The sequence below is a fragment of the Pseudophryne corroboree genome, chromosome 6 (assembly GCF_028390025.1).
Source record: "Pseudophryne corroboree isolate aPseCor3 chromosome 6, aPseCor3.hap2, whole genome shotgun sequence".
NCBI lineage: Eukaryota > Metazoa > Chordata > Amphibia > Anura > Myobatrachidae > Pseudophryne > Pseudophryne corroboree.
In genome coordinates, this window is record NC_086449.1 from 624024840 (window position 1) to 624045397 (window position 20558).

The 20558-nt window shown below is 43.7% G+C and overlaps 2 pseudogenes; one reads left to right on the forward strand and one right to left on the reverse strand.

The window, feature by feature from the left end:
* Positions 1 to 15134: 15134 nt before the first annotated feature.
* Positions 15135 to 15253, reverse strand: LOC134937459 (5S ribosomal RNA; annotated as a pseudogene).
* A 1660-nt stretch (positions 15254 to 16913) lies between these two features.
* Positions 16914 to 17032, forward strand: LOC134937460 (5S ribosomal RNA; annotated as a pseudogene).
* The last annotated feature ends 3526 nt before the right edge of the window (positions 17033 to 20558 follow it).

Consider the following 20558-nt stretch of genomic DNA (forward strand, 5'->3'; position numbering starts at 1 on the left):
GACACCCAAAAGGAAGCAGGAAGTGGCGGCTGTTACAATAAAACGACCCTACACACAATAAGCATGCAGAACACAGGGAACGTTCATAGATTGTTCCCTGCACCCACCATGGGAGAAAGCCGAGCTTTCAACACAGGCTATCGACTGATCTAAGATGACAGTGGTAGTCACAACAAGGTCTCCCTTTTCACCTATGTTGAAAATGCTGTGTGCAGGGAGCCATGGTCACACTGTACCGATTGCTCCCTGTAATGCCTGCGTCTGTGCAGGGAGCCGCAAGCACACTGTGCCACTCACTCCACACTGCGCCGGCTTTGTGCATGGAGATGCGGTCATACAGTACCAGCAGCTTCCAGGTGTAACATCCGGTGTGCAGGGAGGTGCGACTACCCTGATCCTTCTCCCCGCTGTAATAGTTGTATCTATACAGGATGTTGCTGTCAGATCACTGTACCACACGCTCCCTGAACACATATACAGGCTCCTCTAATAGCTATGTAGCGAGCCCATGGAGGGAGCTGCAGCCAGATCACCGTACCACATGCTTCCTGAACACAGATGGCTGTAATAGCCATGTAGGGAACTGCGGTCAGATCTCTGTACCGCACGCTCCCTGAACACAGATGGGCTCTAGTAACTATGCAGGGAGCACATGGAGGGAGCTGCGGTTAGTCACTGTACCACACGCTCCCTTTGCACAGCCGGCTGTAATAGCTACGCAGGGAGCTGTGGTAAGTCTCTGTACCGCACGCTCCCTGAACACCCACGAGCTATGCAGGGAGCACATGGAGGGAGCTGCGGTCAGATCACTGTACCACACGCTCCCTTTAAGTGGTGCCCATCGGTTTCATGGTGCCTACCACTCCCCTTCCAGGAGGGAGTGTACGTCCAGTGCCTCACTGGGGTGCGAGTGCAGCTGAGCATTGTTACTGCTGCTATCTTGTTCTCTGCTCTCACAGAATCAGCAGAAGGGAGCTACAGTTCCTTACACCTCACCGCTTCTGCAGAGGTGTTTGCCATCTTGCACATGCAGGGAGTTGTGGTTGGATCACGTACCGCACGCTCCCTGGACATACTGCGGGCTATATGTTCCTGCCACTGCCTTGAACCCACACACGGAATGGCAGACAGCCTGAACTGAACCACCCACTTTCTTACCTCTTCCACGAGGTCTTGAGGAGTCTGTCGGGGCTTCTCTGTAAGCTCCGACCACCTCTGGAGGTGTCTGTCGGTGCTTCTTTGTAAGCTCCGGCCGCCTCTTTCAGCCAAGGCGGAAATATAGCTGATAAAGGTCTATGGCGGTGCTTCTCTCCAGGCGCCAGCAAGCCTTTGTCTGCATATAGCAGCACCCATGCTTCTCAATAAGCTGGGAAGGGACTGTGAAGTAAAAATAAAAGTCTTCAGCTAAGTCCAGCGTGTGCCTTTCCCTGAGAGGCACAAAAAACACTGGTGCATTATGGGAAGTATGGAGAGGGTCTAGGGTTACACATTTAAATATTTAAATGTGCCCCTCCCTGCTATCGCACATCCATATCCCCAAGAGTACTCCAGTGACCCCTAGTGGATGAAAAATAAACTATGCAACTGATTTACAGTTTAAAAAAAACAGGTGCAAACAACTTGTGAACTTTTAGCAGCATAATATTAGAGTGGGCAGCACAAGGAGAGAATGTTGCAGTCAGGTTCATCTCTTTTATCCTTGCCTGAGCTCCTGTAATACGTCCAACTCCCACCATATTTGCTCCATTATCATAACTCTGACCCTGCATGGTTTTATGTCACGTCTGGGCTTTTTAAACTCTTCAGTTATCCCATTGGCTATTTTTCATCTTGTAGTCTTAAGGAATTTAAAGCATTACATGAACCGCTTCTTTGGATACAATTTTTCCAAGAGCTCTCTAACCCCAAAAACAAATTCAATTGCTTGGGTCTCTTAGTTTGGAGCAGTTTCCTCGATGCTAAAAACAACGTAACATTTCAGTCTTTTGAGAAGCTATTGTAAATATTTCTGTTCTGCCAATATTGCCACTAAAAAAGTTAGCTTCAGCAAAACTAGCCAAATGTATCTCAAGATGTCTCCAAATTCAATAATTTCTGGGGGTCATTCCGAGTAGATCGTAGCTGTGCTAAATTTAGCACAGCTACGATCGTTAACTCAGACATGCAGGGGGATGCCCAGCACAGGGCTAGTCCGCCCCGCATGTCAGTGCCGCCCCCCCCCCCCCCGCACAAATACAAAAGCATCGCACAGCGGCGATGCCTTTGTATTTGAGGAGTAACTCCCGGCCAGCGCAGCTCCTGCGGCTGGCCGGGAGTTGCTCGTCGCTCCCGCTGGCCACAGAGGCTGCGTGACACGTCGCACAGCTGCCGCGGCCCACCCCCCCAATGGTCCGGCCACGCCTGCATTGTCCGAACCGCTCCCCCTAAATGGCGGCTTAACGCCGCCGTTCAGCCCCCTCCCGCCTAGCGACCCCCTCTGTCTCAGAGGCGATCGCTAGGTAACAAAAGATGCCGTTCCGACCCGATCGCTGCGCTGCGACAAACTGCAGCGAGCGATCGGGTCGGAATGACCCCCAGTGTGTATTAAAGTGTTCTCATGTTCAGAAAGAATGTCATACAAGGATTTCCAAGCTGGTTCTGAATACTGTAAACATTGGTAAATTTCGGCTATTCTGAAAACTGTCTGGGATTTTTTATTTTATTTTTGGCAATCATAAAAGAGCACATAAGGGCTGCCTCTTGCTTTAAAATAAATAAATAAATAAATCCCTTTTTACATCAAATTTCCCAATTCAAAATTTACATACAGGTGCCATTTTGTAAACTGTTACAGGCCAAGTGCATTTTAGTTTTACAGACTTTTCAGAAGATCCCTTCCTTTTTTTTGCCCTGGACTTTACTGCTTTATTACATGGGCACTGTTAAGGATCACTGAGGTCCTAACTTTCGACAAGATTAAGTTTCTCGCTACTGCAAGAGTAGTTATTTAGGCTCACTATATGGAATTTATTTTGCCTCCCGGCTCTGATACCTTCAAAGCATTACTACCTGATAATGGCAGTGTAAAGTACCTAGAAAGCTTTTTACATTATATTTAATTCATCATGCCACTTTTTGTGTTACTGATTTATTACAACATACTGTAGGTACACTATTTGGCACCCAAAACAACTAGGCTACATATTTGTCCCCTACTCCCATGTATCACTTCCTGCAGCTGTCCACAGTACTCTAGTTTAGTGCTGTAATATCCATTAAAGGAAGCACAAACCTATGGGTAGGTGAAAGACTTCTTGATGCATTGTAGAGACAATCTGGAAAAACTTATCTCCAGCTTGGGGTATCAGTAACTCCTCACCAAAGACATAAGTCAATTTCTGCCCAAGATACCAATTTTCTGTCAAAGTCGAAAAATATTGAAGCACACACACCAAGTACAAACCACACATAGATGGCCCCTGCGTGCGCACTCGTTCTGCTGTGTGTGCACATATCCGCAATTTGCGTAAGGTCGCTCCCCGTGGTCATGCGCCTTAGCGCGTGGTATGCGTATTTACGGTAGGGTTTGTGTGCGCATGGAGGGCTATCAAAACATTACATATTTAATCCAAATAGTGCACAATGTACACATAGCCTCCCTGCACCACATCAGAAAATTATAGCTGTTTAAATGGTAACAGAACAAAGGGATTCACCTTTACAGGATAGGAGGGGACAGAACAGGGTTACAAGGTGGTGTTTGGTATCCAGCTGTAGGGTATTTTAAGGGAAACATTCCGGTGTTGGTTTGAGGAAGATCACATGTTCCTGTGGATAGTTATGTGCAGGAGCAGAATATATATATAAACTGTATTTACTGTATATTATGTATGCGGGGGGAATCCAGAGGAGACCACCCACAAGAAGCAGTTAAGAAAGACATCGCCCACCTTTTCAAATCAACCTATGACCTCTCCTGTAATGTAAATGACCATCCCTGTGTCCAATGGACAAAGAGATAACAGTATCCATTGTGTTATGTTTTGGATGAAGTGAATAAAGAGAGCCTACAGCAGGCTTAGTCAGACAGAAGGCTCACAACGCTATCTATCAGATGGCGGAGGACCGGACCGGGTTGCGCAAGCGAATCTACTCACGTATGTACATTGACTGTAGCCATTATTCTGTTATAGATTTATCTTGTTAGGTTTGGAGTGTATGATTTGTACTGTTATCCTTTCTCAATTAATCCACTGTGGTGTTAGAGCCCAGCGGTTTACTACAAAACGGTGTTGTGTCCTCATTTCCCTGCTAGGGTTTAAAGCGTATATCATTACCAAACTGTATAAGGTTTTAAAAGTGTATTGATAAGGTGTAACATCATTGCAGTGCTTTGCTGCATAAGGTTTAAGGTGTAACATCATTGCAGTGCTTTGCTGCATAAGGTTTAAGGTGTAACATCATTGCAGAGCTTTGCTGCATAAGGTTTAAAGTGTAATCATATCATTGCATTGTATAACTGTATAAGGTTTTAAGGTGTATTAATTCGGTGCGAACGCACTGCGTGTGCTTTGTACCCGCGGTGCGGCGTTTGTATGCTCAGTGCGTACACGGTACGGGACTCTGTGCGCAAATAGCGTACGAAGTACGTAGCGTGAGATAGCGACCGCAGCAGCTCCATGGTAAAGGTGTGTTTAAAGGTATAGCTCTATGGTTTAAGATAATAACAGACATTCTCAATTGGGGGCAACGTCCGGTTTTTCCTCATACCCACAGCCTAGCAGGTTAAAGCAGACTCTATCTATCAGCAAAAGGGCGGACAGGTATCCTACGTAAGCCTTTTTCTGGCTGTAGAATACACTGGTAAACCCTATTTCATTGCTGATAAGATGGTGTCTGCTCTGCATGGTTTGTAGGGATGCTGGTGGGATCCGTAAGGTAAATATACAAAGCTATTTAAAAAGTCTGTGAATTTCTGTTTGGCGCCAAATGCGCACACAATACAAGCATACACCTGTACTCTGCATATCTGATCATATTGTTGCAAAACAAGGTTCAAATGAGTCATATTGTGTTTGATTCAGATTGGATTGCTTATCTGTTAAGTAGGGTAAAAGTACACTTAAAAGTTGCTGCAATAGCCTTGATATAGTGTTTTTTTTTAAACTCAGGCCTAAAATAACTTCAGGGGCTTGCATGGTGTGTGATTTCTTTGTGACAAAGGAAGCCGCATGGTCTGTCCTCCATTTTGTGTAACCTTCATGGATGTGGAAGGGGGAGGAGCAGCGGCCATGTTGGGAAGGTTATTTTTCTAAATGGCTGATTTTCACTGCCAAGAATAATCAGCCCTCCCTGGTCAAAAAGAAATCACCATTTATGAGTTACCAATGCATTTATTTAACCCATGCCATAGTCAATTACAAATAGTTTCAGATGGGGCTTAATGAAAGTTAATAGTAAGATGAATACTTGATGTAAGAACGACACACAGATATAAACAAAGTTTTTTTTCTTTTACCTCTAAGATTCAGTTAACTCTGCTTGCTATAAGATAGCCATTTAAATGCAAATTAACCTGTGTAACTGCTTTTTCTTAGCAGTGAACAACCCTCTTGAACAGGCAGTCAAAAGCACACAGCATTCATATGCAAATTAGAAGCACTTAATGGGTAAATGAGTCTCAGGAGACCAGTGAATGGTACATATATATAATATAATTATGTGTGTGTTTATATAAATGTATGTTCTGCAAGATAGCTATCCAATATGAATCAAACCATTGGAATTATTGATTATTAATAAATTCATTTTGACCTGTGCTGAAAAATTTGTTGCTATTTAGTTTAAATATAGAGTTAATAGTTAAGGAAATAAGTGTAAGATGCACACGCAGCCTGGCCTAGTTGTAAAGGTTTATACAGTAGAAACTGTGTGTTGTGTTAAGTGAGCGATTATAGTTAAATATCGCTTACATTAATAGAAGTGTGGGATTTGTACTATTGCGGACGCACAGTCTTTTGTACACGTGTCTCAGACAAAGTACGGGACTGCGTACGCTACGTAAAGGCCTACGCACGTGGCGTGTTCACGCAACGTGCTAAAAGTACGACAACTAAATACAAATTACACAATAGCATTGTTTTAGTTTAGACGCGAGACAGTAACCACGCGATAATAGCACAAATTGATCAGTTTCCAATATTTAGTTTAAAAACCTTTTTTACTGTATTACCTCTGGAACTAAGGCTGTTTTATCTGAATTAAAGTTAATTTTCTGTACAGAAAAACAAAAGTGTATATGAGTGAACGAGCGTGAGTGTGCAAACAATAAAGGTTTTGTGGACCCAGGGAATTCGGGATCCCGTAGTAGACCACACCAGGTGAGTGGACACTTGGTGGCGTGAGAGTGGCTTGCTCACGTTAACATTGTAGTAGAGAACAGCAGACCAAGAGGTCAGCGAAGTCAGAAAACCGCTGACAAAGTCAAGCGAAGCTCTGAATACCACGGCCTAAAAGGACAGCAAGGTTTTTTGTGTAGAGAGCGCAGCCCGGGTGGTTGGCGTAGAACCCATATAGGCCCGTTCAGATACGCTCCGGCTGAGGTTTCGCAGCCTGAAAAACGATTCCATTGGTCGTACAGCGGATAAGTAACAGTTACCTATACGCTGTGCGATTGTACAGCGCGTTAGTGGGTGCAATACTTAGCTCAACGTGATACCCTTTTACGACATTTGCGTAAAACCGCGGGATCATAGCACACGCAACGTGATTTGTGTAACAGTTTTTTTTATTTTAAGGGAGTTTCGCTGGTCACTCAGGAAATCTCAAACGACCAATATTTACTGGGAAAGGGTAAGTCACTCCCATATTTTTCCAGTTAATAAAGGTTACACAGGGGCCCTAGGTTGGGTACGACCGGCGTTGACGACAGTGTTTAGGTGTATTGCAACGTGGGCGTGAGTGGGTGAGAGCACTCGTTGCACTTTCACCGTCGCCTTATTACTGAGTATTTTGTTTTTTTGTAGGAATTAGCTGAGAAGGCAATACCTGCAAAAGATGGGGGCCAGTTGCTCAAGTAAGGGATGATCAACCAGGGTTCAGGTTGATATTCCGCGGCCCAAGTGGTCAGCGAGGTACATAATGTGTGAGAAATATGGATCAAAAACAGAGGTTTTATGCAATGAATGGGAACGTATGACTGCGGAAGATAGGGAACCATTCCCTAAGGTAGGCAGTTTTGAACCAGAGGTGTTGCAGAATTTAAGGGTTAGGATATGTCTGATAAAATCCCAAAAGCAAAGGGTCAGACACACAAACTGTTTAAATTTATGAGAGCAAGAGAGCGATATGCAAGCCGGTTCCAAACCTAGCGGGAATGAGAACACAAACACACCATTATCGACACAGGTCGAAAGGGAACAGAAGGCTACAGTCAATGATACATCCGTAAATGACAGAAATATGAAAGAGCAATGTATTAACCCTAACTTTTCAAAATGTATCCGGTTTTGAAGTCTCTCCAAGGTTTTAGGTCACAGGGAGATGAAGGATTAAGCCAAATCGCAGCTCTCCTCCAAGCAGTCATGTTGCAGGAAACTCAGGTGGGACCTGTCCAACCAGATATAGCATTAACAGCATTCCCCAATGAAAGAACTGGTGAGGTCACAACTACAGGTAAGTATGAGATAGTTCATTGCACGGAAACAACAACACCACACAGTAAACAGATTAGGAACGAAATGGTAGGATTACACCCTGTCTTGGAAATGGTAACTCCCAATGGGGGAACCGATAGTCAGGAAGTAGTCCTCACCGAGAATAATGCAATGTATTGCCCGTGGCCCAGAGATGAGCTGCGATCAATCATTTCAGAATTCCCCAACCCTCGGAAGCATTTAGCCAGATGTCAGAAATTTATCAGAGATCTGGGTAATGTGTATGAACCGACAAACCAACATTGGCGGACATTTTTTAAAGCATGCCTACCCCCTAATATTGACACCAAAAAATTTTTACCACTGATTTTAGATTAGAGTCGGATAGTCCTATGACTGACAGAAACAATCAGGAAAATATAGAACGAATGAATAGGCAACTAGAGTTGTGTTTTCCCACTGAGTGGAGAAGAATTTTCTCCATAAAAAAGAGGGAAAATTAAATTAGACACAGGGAACGATGAAAATTACAGGAAGGTAGCTGTGTCTGTGCTAATGGACGGACTCGATCAGACCGTAAGGGACAAAGTACAAACATCTTTGCCAAATTGGAAAGGGGTCACAGTAGCTTGCCTTAGAGAGTGCGCAATTGAACACCATAAAAATATTGCTAGGTGTAGAATACTGCAAGAGGAGAGGCTGAGGATTGAAAGTATGCAGGCTCTTACACCAAAGTCCCATCAGCCCAATCCCCAAAACCCTAGTAGTAATAAAAGACCGATAATATGTTACATGTGTGAAAATAAAGGACATTTTGCTAGAGATTGTAAGAGTAGTAGAGCACATAGCCAATATAGACCCCTAGACAGAGTAAACAAGCCACGGTATTAAACACATAGACGGGATCAAGGGACATATAGAAAGAAATCACGATATATATATAGAAAAACACAGATTCAGTTAAATGGGAAGAACAGAATAAATGCAACTTTACCCTTTTGACAGAATTTACGGAGATTAGGAGGAGGCTTCTAAACTTCTGCTTCTCTCTCTCTAGCAGAAGATACTTCTAAGTAATTTAACAGGAGTTTTGTTAGAGATGGTATACCTATAGAGTGCTCCCACCCAGGAAGCACAAAATATGTTAAAATACCCACGAAGACTAATATTGCATTTCACTGTTTTAGATGCATGTCCATCACAGGTAGAGGAAATTATCTCAAAGATACCGGGTTCCCTATGAACTTAGAATGGACAAGACACTGGATTGATGGCTGGGATAGTCCCAGCAGAGATATAACACACATAGAATTTTTTTTAAGGGGAACAGACCGATTAGGGAATCATTCCCTGTAGTGCCCAATCCAGATGTCAAATTTTGTAAAATCTTCTTTGTTACTACACTCTGTGATTTGTCTTCAAAGTTTCCTCTTCATCTCTGACGTTCACCGACAAGATTACAGCTCAAATGTCACATGTCTACTCGGTCTTTTCAGAGGTCTGCCCAAACCCAGTATATCTCACCAGCATCGCTGTGCCTGGCCATGCACAAAGGGTGGAGAGTGGAAATACTGGTGAAGGGAGACTGTGCAGAGATACCGATAGACATGTTGGTGTGACAGCTTGATGGTGAACGCAAATCTGACAAATTTTCTTTTTATTATTCTCTCTCTCTTTCATTTTCCACGGATGGTTTACTTCACACAACAGTTAAACACATTGTAATGCAGGATTTATGTTCCCTACAGAAAGGTCGCTGACCCAGAGAAAGCCAGTGACAAAGAGCAGACTGTAGAGAACATCGTATCACTGGAGTGTCTGTTCCGGGAAGATTGAGGCGGCACCTGAGCAAGGAGAATAACAAGACCAGAGGCGGTTGTCGCACCAGTTTTCTTTTTCCTTTTTATTATTTTCTCCATCTCCCATTACCCTCCTTTCCTCCCACTTCTTGTTCCCTTTCTCTCCCCTTAACAAGATGGACTTACCCCAAGAGACTGCGTTCCGGGTTTTCCTGTTGACCCTGTTGTTGACCAGAGCAGTCTGTTTCGGTGAGAGTACCAGAGAGGTCGAGAAAGGATCTGGAATGGGTTCTGATGGCAAGGACGGATTTGTAGAATTCCAAGAGCAACACATCCATTGAGCAAAGGCGAGTATCAGAAAACGATCTGGTAGTCTAGAAACTAGGAGGCACTGTGAAGGGTTATTGGCTGAGGAAAAATTGCATTTGTAGGAATTGTGAAAACATAGTTGAGGACGGGTGCATCCAGAGATGTCAGTCCAGCCTTAATATCAACATGGACTGTCATCCATTGAGTGACTACCACTCACTAGTGGGTAAGGTATTAAACCAGACAGAATGCTGGGTGTGCTCACAAGTACCTCAAGGTCAGAGCAAGTCAGGACTAGTACCGTACCCTTTAGCAATAGATGAGGTACTCGAATTACGGGGTGGGAGACCGGTGGACAAGAAATTTAATATTTCTAGGCCCCCTAGTTTGAAGCTCCACCAGTACCATGTGGATAGATCCTTAGTGTGTTTCAACATTTCCAATTCCCGAAAGCCAGGAAATTGGGAGGTGACATGGAATAACCAGACCATGGCATTTTCGCACAGAGCAGATAGGATACCCATAGACTATGGACTTATACGCCAAATAGCCGACGGTGGAAGGTATTTTCGGTATAGGTATACTCTAGGAAGTAAGACCATGCGGGTTGGAGAAGTATCACCAGGGTACTGTGCGCATATCATACATCCTGATACGTGTACTGAACAGATGAGAAAACTAGGGATTGGGTTTTTTACTTGGAAAGTTTGCAATATGGTAATGTCATATTCTGTCCCATATGTTCTCCCCGATGATGCCTATTTCATATGTGGGAGGAAGGCTTATAAGTGGCTTGCCCCAAACTCAGAGGGATTGTGTTACATTGGGAGAGTGTTGCCAGAGGTCATGACCATAACCCATGATAAGATGAAAGATGTTCACCGCAGTGCTCAGGCTCCTTATACTCATACTCACTATGAACACATCGTTAAGAGACACCTCATGCAAAGAACAGAGCACGTAGCCTCTGATTTGATTCACGAATCCACCGGGATTCAATTCCTTCTCGCATTAGACATCACCCGTACTGCCAGAGGAATTATAAATTATAGGTATATCCATGCGCTAGCGAACCTGATAGATAATATCACCGAGATGTATGATGACACCTTCAGGTATACAGGGAGGGAGTTGCAAGCTTACAAAACAGAACTGATCCAGCACAGGATGGTCCTCAATTATATCACAGCGGTGACAGGCGGGTACTGCGTCACTTTAGCAACTCAGTATGGTGTGAAGTGCTGCACGTATATTACAAACAGCACTGATGACCCAACCGAGGTCATCGATCAAAAGATGGACGATATCTTACAGTTGAAGTGGGAGTTCCGAAGGAGACACAACCTTACCCTTACTGCTGTGAGTAATGAACTGACCGGCTGGGTCTCATGGTTGAACCCACGCAATTAGTTCTCAGGTTTAGGAGAATGGGCTCAAAATGTTATCGTGAGTGTAGGAAAGTTTCTCCTTTGTATCCTGGGAGTTGTCATAATGATTGGCTTGATATTTAGGTGTGTTCGAGTTTTAACGCGGTGCAAGCACGGTACCAAAGTGATGAGTTTAAGGAGCGGGGGCATTGTTACAACAACTGATTTAATTTATGGCCCATCAATAGAGACAATGTTGTGATAAGACGTGATTCCACGGTCCGTTTCTTTCACCCGTTTTTCCTCTGTTTTCCCTTAGCAAAAATACACCCATCCAGAAAAGACTTTGATGAACACTCTCAGCAAAAATACACCCATCCAGAGAAGACTTTGATGAACACTATCAGCAAAAATACACCCATCCGGACAAGACTTCGATCAACACCCAAGAACGATTGCACAAATGTTATGTGATTGTATTTGTGATATGTGTCTTATCTTCATCTTTACAACCTTCAGGTAGTGACACACATAGTCGACAAGTGATATATATACACATATTAGCACTCACATATGTTCCCCCTTTCATGTATCATCAACTAAATGTGCACCCCATTTGTTGGAACAAGAAGCCGAAAAGAGCTCGGTAGCGTTTGTGGCCCACTTACAGACCCTTAATACGGGATGAGAAGGGTTTAATGTATACTTCGCAATACCTCGAAGCTTATCTAGAACATATACGGCACAATGATACATGCCTCTCAGACACGGATTCATACATACATGCTTTTTACTATCCACTAGGTCATACATTTCCTACCTACCCCTCTCTCCCGATTACCCAAACTTCTGTAGATATTGTATTGATATTTTTCTGTTTAGTGATTAGATAGTGGCAGTTATTGTTGACTGCCAAAGGGTGGACTGTCAAAGTCGAAAAATATTGAAGCACACACACCAAGTACAAACCACACACAGATGACCCCTGCGCGCGCACTCGTTCTGCTGTGTGTGCACATATCCGCAATTTGCGTAAGGTCGCTCCCCGCGGTCATGCGCCTTAGCGCGTGGTATGCGTATTTACGGTAGGGTTTGTGTGCGCATGGAGGGCTATCAAAACATTACATATTTAATCCAAATAGTGCACAATGTACACATAGCCTCCCTGCACCACATCAGAAAATTATAGCTGTTTAAATGGTAACAGAACAAAGGGATTCACCTTTACAGGATAGGAGGGGACAGAACAAGGTTACAAGGTGGTGTTTGGTATCCAGCTGTAGGGTATTTTAAGGGAAACATTCCGGTGTTGGTTTAAGGAAGATCACATGTTCCTGTGGATAGTTATGTGCAGGAGCAGAATATATATATAAACTGTATTTACTGTATATTATGTATGCGGGGGGAATCCAGAGGAGACCACCCACAAGAAGCAGTTAAGAAAGACATCGCCCACCTTTTCAAATCAACCTATGACCTCTCCTGTAATGTAAATGACCATCCCTGTGTCCAATGGACAAAGAGATTACAGTATCCATTGTGTTATGTTTTGGATGAAGTGAATAAAGAGAGCCTACAGCAGGCTTAGTCAGACAGAAGGCTCACAACGCTATCTATCAGATGGCGGAGGACCGGACCGGGTTGCGCAAGCGAATCTACTCACGTATGTACATTGACTGTAGCCATTATTCTGTTGTAGATTTATCTTGTTAGGTTTGGAGTGTATGATTTGTACTGTTATCCTTTTTCAATTAATCTACTGTGGTGTTAGAGCCCAGCAGTTCACTACAAAACGGTGTTGTGTCCTCATTTCCCTGCTAGGGTTTAAAGTGTATATCATTACCAAACTGTATAAGGTTTTAAAAGTGTATTGATAAGGTGTAACATCATTGCAGTGCTTTGCTGCATAAGGTTTAAGGTGTAACATCATTGCAGAGCTTTGCTGCATAAGGTTTAAAGTGTAATCATATCATTGCATTGTATAACTGTATAAGGTTTTAAGGTGTATTAATTCGGTGCGAACGCACTGCGTGTGCTTTGTACCCGCGGTGCGGCGTTTGTACGCTAAGTGCGTACACGGTACGGGACTCTGTGCGCAAATAGCGTACGAAGTACGTAGCGTGAGCTAGCGACCGCAGCAGCTCCATGGTAAAGGTGTGTTTAAAGGTATAGCTCTATGGTTTAAGATAATAACAGACATTCTCATTTCCTATCTTCTTCAGCATCACTCTGAATCTGTTGCCTCCATGACAATATATAAAGACAGCCTTTGTTCTGAGAATATGTGGCAATCTAACTTTTGTCTATATATTTTTGTCAAATGCACTCTGAAGGCTGTAGCACTGAAATCAGTAACAGTTCTGGAACAAAGTGGCATTAATCATGGGGTTTACTACCAAATTAACTTTTTTCTTTGTTTTTCATAGCCTGATAGTTATTTAGCAAAGCCGGTTTGTGTTCTGACAGAGTTTACAGCTTCGCCTGAAGACTGTGCATATGCTATCTTGTTCAGGGAAAAGTGTGGATGGAAGACCACGTAGCAGCCTTGCACAATTGTGCAGAGGACGCACCACGTCATGACGCCCATAATGGTCCCACAGAACAAGTAGAATGAGCAGAGATTGAAGCTGGGACTGGAAGACCAGCTTAAGAGTATGCTTGTGCGATTTTAATCAATTTGGCCAGTGTCTGTTTATTTGCTGGCCACCCACGTTTGTGAAAACCAGGAGGATAAAGAGGGAATCAAATCTCCGTAAGGAACTGGTTCGATCTACATAGACAAAGAGGAGCAAGAACCACATCCAGAGAACTCTCTGCAGCAGAGAGATAGGAAACCACCTTAGGTAGGTAACCCGGTCTAGTACGAAGGACAGCCCTGCCTGGATGAAAAATCAGGAAAGGAGAGTGACAGGAGAGAGCTCCCAAATCAGAGACCTGTCTGGCAGATGAAATGGCCAGAAGAAACTGTCTTCACAGTTAACCATTTCAGATCTACCGATTCCAAAGGTTCAAAAGTAGCCTGTTGAAGAGCATACAAAAGCACAGACAGGTTCCACAGAGCCACTGGAGAGATGTAGGAAGGCTATACTCTGATAATGCCCTGGAAGAAGGTCTGAACATCTGGAAGCGGGGCAATACTGCGTTGAAACCAGACAGATAAAACAGAAACATGCATTTTGAGGGAAGCCAGGCAAAGGCAGAGGCTCAATCCCCTTTGTAGAAAGGCAAGAATTCTGGAAATCTGAAATACTGCAGGGTCATATCGCTTGGAAGCGCACCACTGGAAGTAGGTATGCCATAACCGGTAGTAGACGCGGGTAGAGGCCGACTTTCAAGCCTTAAGCATGGTTTGCACAAACGGACGAGAAAAATCTTTGGTCTTAGTATGGAAGACTCAAGTGCCACACCGTCATCAAAGACTGGCGTGGTTGGTCCGGGAAAAAAGGAAAAATGCAGAAGACTCTTGTGTGGGTGCACTCTTTTTTGAAATATGAGATTATTAAAACATAACTTTTATTTGCTAATCATTCTTTTAAGAAAAAATCCACACTTTTATAATTCACCACAAATATTTCATAACATTTTATATACTACATACAGATATGATTCAGCCCACCAACCTCTCTAGAGGATGTCACATCTATAGTTGTGACTGATCAGAATTACCAGGTTAGGGTATATGTAGGACACAAGCAAGGTTAAAATAAAGAAAAATAATAGAGAAAAATTGGAAATGTTCTGGTTAGTCTATAATATTAGACTGTGGGAGGGATGTAGACACTGTTGCTCTACATCCTGTTCCTATCCAACCAGCACAAGCTCTGCTTGTATTAATGGGACCACAAGGGGTCAATATACTGAAATGTTAGGAATATAGATCTTTATTGGTATTGGACCAATTCCAATCTAAAACATATCAGGGAAGACGGTACTGAGAAAAGGTGAACATAGATTTGGAAGGAAGAAAGGGATGACTAAAGAAGAAAATGGTGATCCTGCTGTTGGCTTAGAGTCGAGAAGGTCATGAATTACAACACTGGGTATTCTCTGGGGGTCACCCTTACAGATACTGACCCAGCCCACCACTGTTTTGCTTCCAAGATCGGACGAGATCGGGCTCTATCAGAGGGGTATGGTAGTAATTCCTCAGGCCTGCTTATAGCCGACTCACCAATGAGAGTGCACCTAAAATGGGGGAAGGGAAAGGGTATAGGTGGGTGGAGACAGAGAGAAAGAAAGGGCGGATCTGCTGTCTATGTTAGGTACAGGATAAACCTGTGGATCATGGATGAGAGTCCGCAGAAATATATGAAGAAAAGGGAGGAATGGAACAAAGAAAGGGAAAGAAAGAATAGAAAGGATAACAGATATCATCTGGTATCAAATTGCAGGATTGTCAAAAAATGATCAGCAAGTAGACATGGGCCAGATTAACTGGCAATGTTGGATACATTCCGTGATCACTCAGGATCAGAGTGTCAAAGAAAAACAAAGGTAATTAGAATTAGGCCAGATTGGCTGTCAATATTGGATATACCCTGTAATCACTCTGTTTAGAAAGGTAAATGTCTGCAAAAAAGGCGACCAGATGCTGTTTATGACACAAATAAACTATTTGTCTATTGAAAGGATGATTGTTTTGGATATATAAAAAAAATTCTGGTCCAGTTCCCTGGACTGCCCTGCTTAGAGCCAAAGCAAGGGAAAAATCACGTATTGCTTGTATAAATATAGAGAAAATCTCAAAAAAAATTATTATAAATAATAATGGTATAAGTAATAGTAGAAAAAAGTGATAGAAACAGGTACCGATCCCTGCCCAGGTCCCTGGGTCAGTCACTATGTAACAGAATGCACGGTGTACTCCTCAGGTCCTTAATTCATACTGGAATACTAGGATAGGTCATGCTGGAAAGGATAGGTCATGCTGGAAAACGCGTTTCACCCGTCCTGCGGGCTTGCTCACTTCCAATGCATTGGAAGTGAGCAAGCCCGCAGGACGGGTGAAACGCGTTTTCCAGCATGACCTATCCTTTCCAGCATGACCTATCCTAGTATTCCAGTATGAATTAAGGACCTGAGGAGTACACCGTGCATTCTGTTACATAGTGACTGACCCAGGGACCTGGGCAGGGATCGGTACCTGTTTCTATCACTTTTTTCTACTATTACTTATACCATTATTATTTATAATAATTTTTTTTGAGATTTTCTCTATATTTATACAAGCAATACGTGATTTTTCCCTTGCTTTGGCTCTAAGCAGGGCAGTCCAGGGAACTGGACCAGAATTTTTTTTATATATCCAAAACAATCATCCTTTCAATAGACAAATAGTTTATTTGTGTCATAAACAGCATCTGGTCGCCTTTTTTGCAGACATTTACCTTTCTAAACAGAGTGATTACAGGGTATATCCAATATTGACAGCCAATCTGGCCTAATTCTAATTACCTTTGTTTTTCTTTGACACTCTGATCCTGAGTGATCACGGAATGTATCCAACATTGCCAGTTAATCTGGCCCATGTCTACTTGCTGATCATTTTTTGACAATCCTGCAATTTGATACCAGATGATATCTGTTATCCTTTCTATTCTTTCTTTCCCTTTCTTTGTTCCATTCCTCCCTTTTCTTCATATATTTCTGCGGACTCTCATCCATGATCCACAGGTTTATCCTGTACCTAACATAGACAGCAGATCCGCCCTTTCTTTCTCTCTGTCTCCACCCACCTATACCCTTTCCCTTCCCCCATTTTAGGTGCACTCTCATTGGTGAGTCGGCTATAAGCAGGCCTGAGGAATTACTACCATACCCCTCTGATAGAGCCCGATCTCGTCCGATCTTGGAAGCAAAACAGTGGTGGGCTGGGTCAGTATCTGTAAGGGTGACCCCCAGAGAATACCCAGTGTTGTAATTCATGACCTTCTCGACTCTAAGCCAACAGCAGGATCACCATTTTCTTCTTTAGTCATCCCTTTCTTCCTTCCAAATCTATGTTCACCTTTTCTCAGTACCGTCTTCCCTGATATGTTTTAGATTGGAATTGGTCCAATACCAATAAAGATCTATATTCCTAACATTTCAGTATATTGACCCCTTGTGGTCCCATTAATACAAGCAGAGCTTGTGCTGGTTGGATAGGAACAGGATGTAGAGCAACAGTGTCTACATCCCTCCCACAGTCTAATATTATAGACTAACCAGAACATTTCCAATTTTTCTCTATTATTTTTCTTTATTTTAACCTTGCTTGTGTCCTACATATACCCTAACCTGGTAATTCTGATCAGTCACAACTATAGATGTGACATCCTCTAGAGAGGTTGGTGGGCTGAATCATATCTGTATGTAGTATATAAAATGTTATGAAATATTTGTGGTGAATTATAAAAGTGTGGATTTTTTCTTAAAAGAATGATTAGCAAATAAAAGTTATGTTTTAATAATCTCATATTTCAAAAAAGAGTGCACCCACACAAGAGTCTTCTGCATTTTTCCTTTTTTCCTAGCTTGTTTCTGACTCTGGGTGCACCACCAGATCCTACAATTGCAACACGAATTATACGTGCTCACTATATGTTATTCTGGTACTGTAGTAGTATTAATAATATCATTATAAATTATTCTGGGTAACCTATAGTATACCGGTGCGGAATCACGTCTACCTTGTGGTTGGTCCGGGTGCAGACACGGTCCTTGAGACAAGAGGTCTTGGCATAGAGGAAAAAGAACCAATGGCGTCTGGGCCACGCTAGGGCTACTACAATGAGGATGCCCCCTTCTTTTTGAGTTTCCATAGAAGCCTTAGGAGAAAGGGTAGTGGAGCAAAGACGTACATGAGATGGAAGATCCACTTGACAGAGAGAGCGTCCAGAAATGTTGCCTGCAGATCCCAGGATCCCTACACCTGAATCTTGTGGTTGTGGTGTGAGGCCACGAGGTTGACATCAAGGAGACCCCACTTGTCCACTAGAAGTTGGAAGATTTCTGGATGAAGGGACCATTCTCACACATGAACATCCTGGTGACTAAGGAAGTTTGCTTCCCAGTTGAGAGTCCCTGGAATGTAGACGGCTGAGATGACTGGAGAGTGATGTTCTACCCATCTGAGAATGTGGGCCACTTCTTGCATTACCATCTGGCTGTGAGTGCCGCCCTGGTGATTGAGATATGCCACTGCTGTGGCATTGTCAGACTGAACCTGAACAGGTCTGCCATGAAGGACGTTTTGCGCCAGAGTTAAAGCTTTGTAGACAGCCCGTAGTTCCAGGACAGTGATTGGGAGACGGGACTCCGACTGCCTCCAATGCCCCTGAAACAAGTGCTGTTCGATCACTGCCCCCCAACCATGGAGGCTGGCATCCATGGTTAGGAGTCCCCATCCGGATTTCAAAAGGGCCGTCCTTTGTCTAGGTGGTTCATGTAGAGCCACCAAGTGAGGGACAAGTGAACCTCCGGAGTGAGAGTCATCATTTGAGATCTGATGAGTTTGGCGGTTCCACTTGCCAAGGATCAGGTGCTGTAGAGGACGAGAATGAAGCTGAGCGTACTATACCATGTCAAAGGTCGAGACCATCAGTCCGAGGACCTGCATTGCTGAGTGAATGGACACTCGGCATGGCTAAAGCAGCCTGTAAACCTTGTCCTGCAGCTTGGAAATTTCATCTGCTGGCAGAAAGAGATGATGTCTTGCAGAGTTCAATAGGGCTCCCAGGTGTAACATCAACTGGGATGGTGTGAGGGAGGACTTTTTCCAATTAATAAGCCATCCGCGGGTCTGATGGAAGGTCATTGTGAGTTGAAGAGGCTATGCATTACTTATGGTGAATTAGCTAGCAGCAGTAAGTCATCCAGATAGGGAAGTATTCTGATGACGCCATAACTTTGGTAAAAATTCTGGGCGCTGTAGACAGTCCAAATGGCAATGCCCCGAATTAATAATGTTGGTTGCTTAAAGCAAAATATAGGTATTGCCGATGCGAGTGAGCAATAGGTATATACAGATAGGCATCCTGTATATCCAGGGATACCATAAAGTCCCCCGGGGCACCATAGTTGGAGTGAATGGGCTCCATGCAGAATTTAGGAACCGTGACAAATCTGTTGAGAGATTTGAGGGTGGGGTTGTGTGACTCATTTGGCTTGGACACTAAAACAGGGTAGGAATAATAGCCCTTTCCATGTTGAGACTGAGGGACCGGAATCATCACACCTGATTGCACTAGTGATTGCACAACTTGTTGCAGGATTAAAGCCTTTTGGGGGTCTGATAGAAAACCTGTGCAAAAGAACAGTGGGGGTGGGTGTCTCTAGAATGAGATGGCATACCCGTGAGAGATCACTTCTTGCACCCAGGCATCCGAAGTGGATGAGTCCAGACGTTCACGAAGTGAAGAAGTCAGCCTACCACACTGGGGTCCCGTTGGAGGAGGCCCGCCCCTTCAGGCTACCGGCTTGTCAGCTTTTGCAAAAGGTTCAAAGGCAGCCAATGGTTGCTTGGTCTTGGGCTTAGGTTTGTGGCAGACGTCTGTCTGTGGAAAGCCTGTCAATTTCGCCTTGCCTTGAGGATGAATGGAACAAAAGGTAGAAGTTCTAACACGTGGAGTTGCTGCGGACGGGAGAAAAGTAGTCTTAGCTGCAGCCAAAGCAGTGACAATTTTATCCAATTCAGCCCCAAAGAACATTTCACCGGTAAACAAGAGAAATTACAAAGTTTCTTGGAATCAAGGTAAGCCTTCCAGGAACGGAGCCAAAGAATAAGCCGTGACAGTATGGAGGTGGTAGACGCCTTAGTTGCCAATACTCCGGCATCAGATAGGGCCTCACGTATGTAAGCAGCTGCTTGTGGCATAAGAGCCAAGTATGACATGCTGTCCTCAGATATATCTGAGGGTAATTCCTCCTCTAAGGCTGGTAACCATGATTCAATGGCTTTAGCAGCCCAGTAGGCAGCCACGGTCAGTCTGGTAACAGCATCGGTGAGAGTGAAAATAGAATTGAGACAATTATCATTGCGTCTATCAGTGACAAAGAGTAGTGACAGGTAGAATGGACATCTTAACTAGACGTGCAATATGCGAGTCTATCCTCTGTAGGGATAGGACACCGGGAACTTCTTACCCGGAGTTTTCCAGGGTTCCTGACAAATTTCTGAACTGATCTGAATGAGGGAATTCAGAATTTATTATCTTTTGTCCCTTAAAAACATCTGTTTTCTTAGCAACTGGCTCAAGTTCATCCTAAGTGAGTTGAAGGATGTGTCTAACAGCCTCAATTAAAGGAGCCACCTCCCCTGTGCTGGGAGAATCCTCTGCAAGAACGCAGGAATCAGTGATAGACTGTGTGCCTTCCCCCATGTGAGCAGAGGACTCATTTGATTCTGATAAAGCAGTGGGCTGAGAGGAAGGGGTCCGATAATATCTCTCAAATGAGAAAAAAAAAAT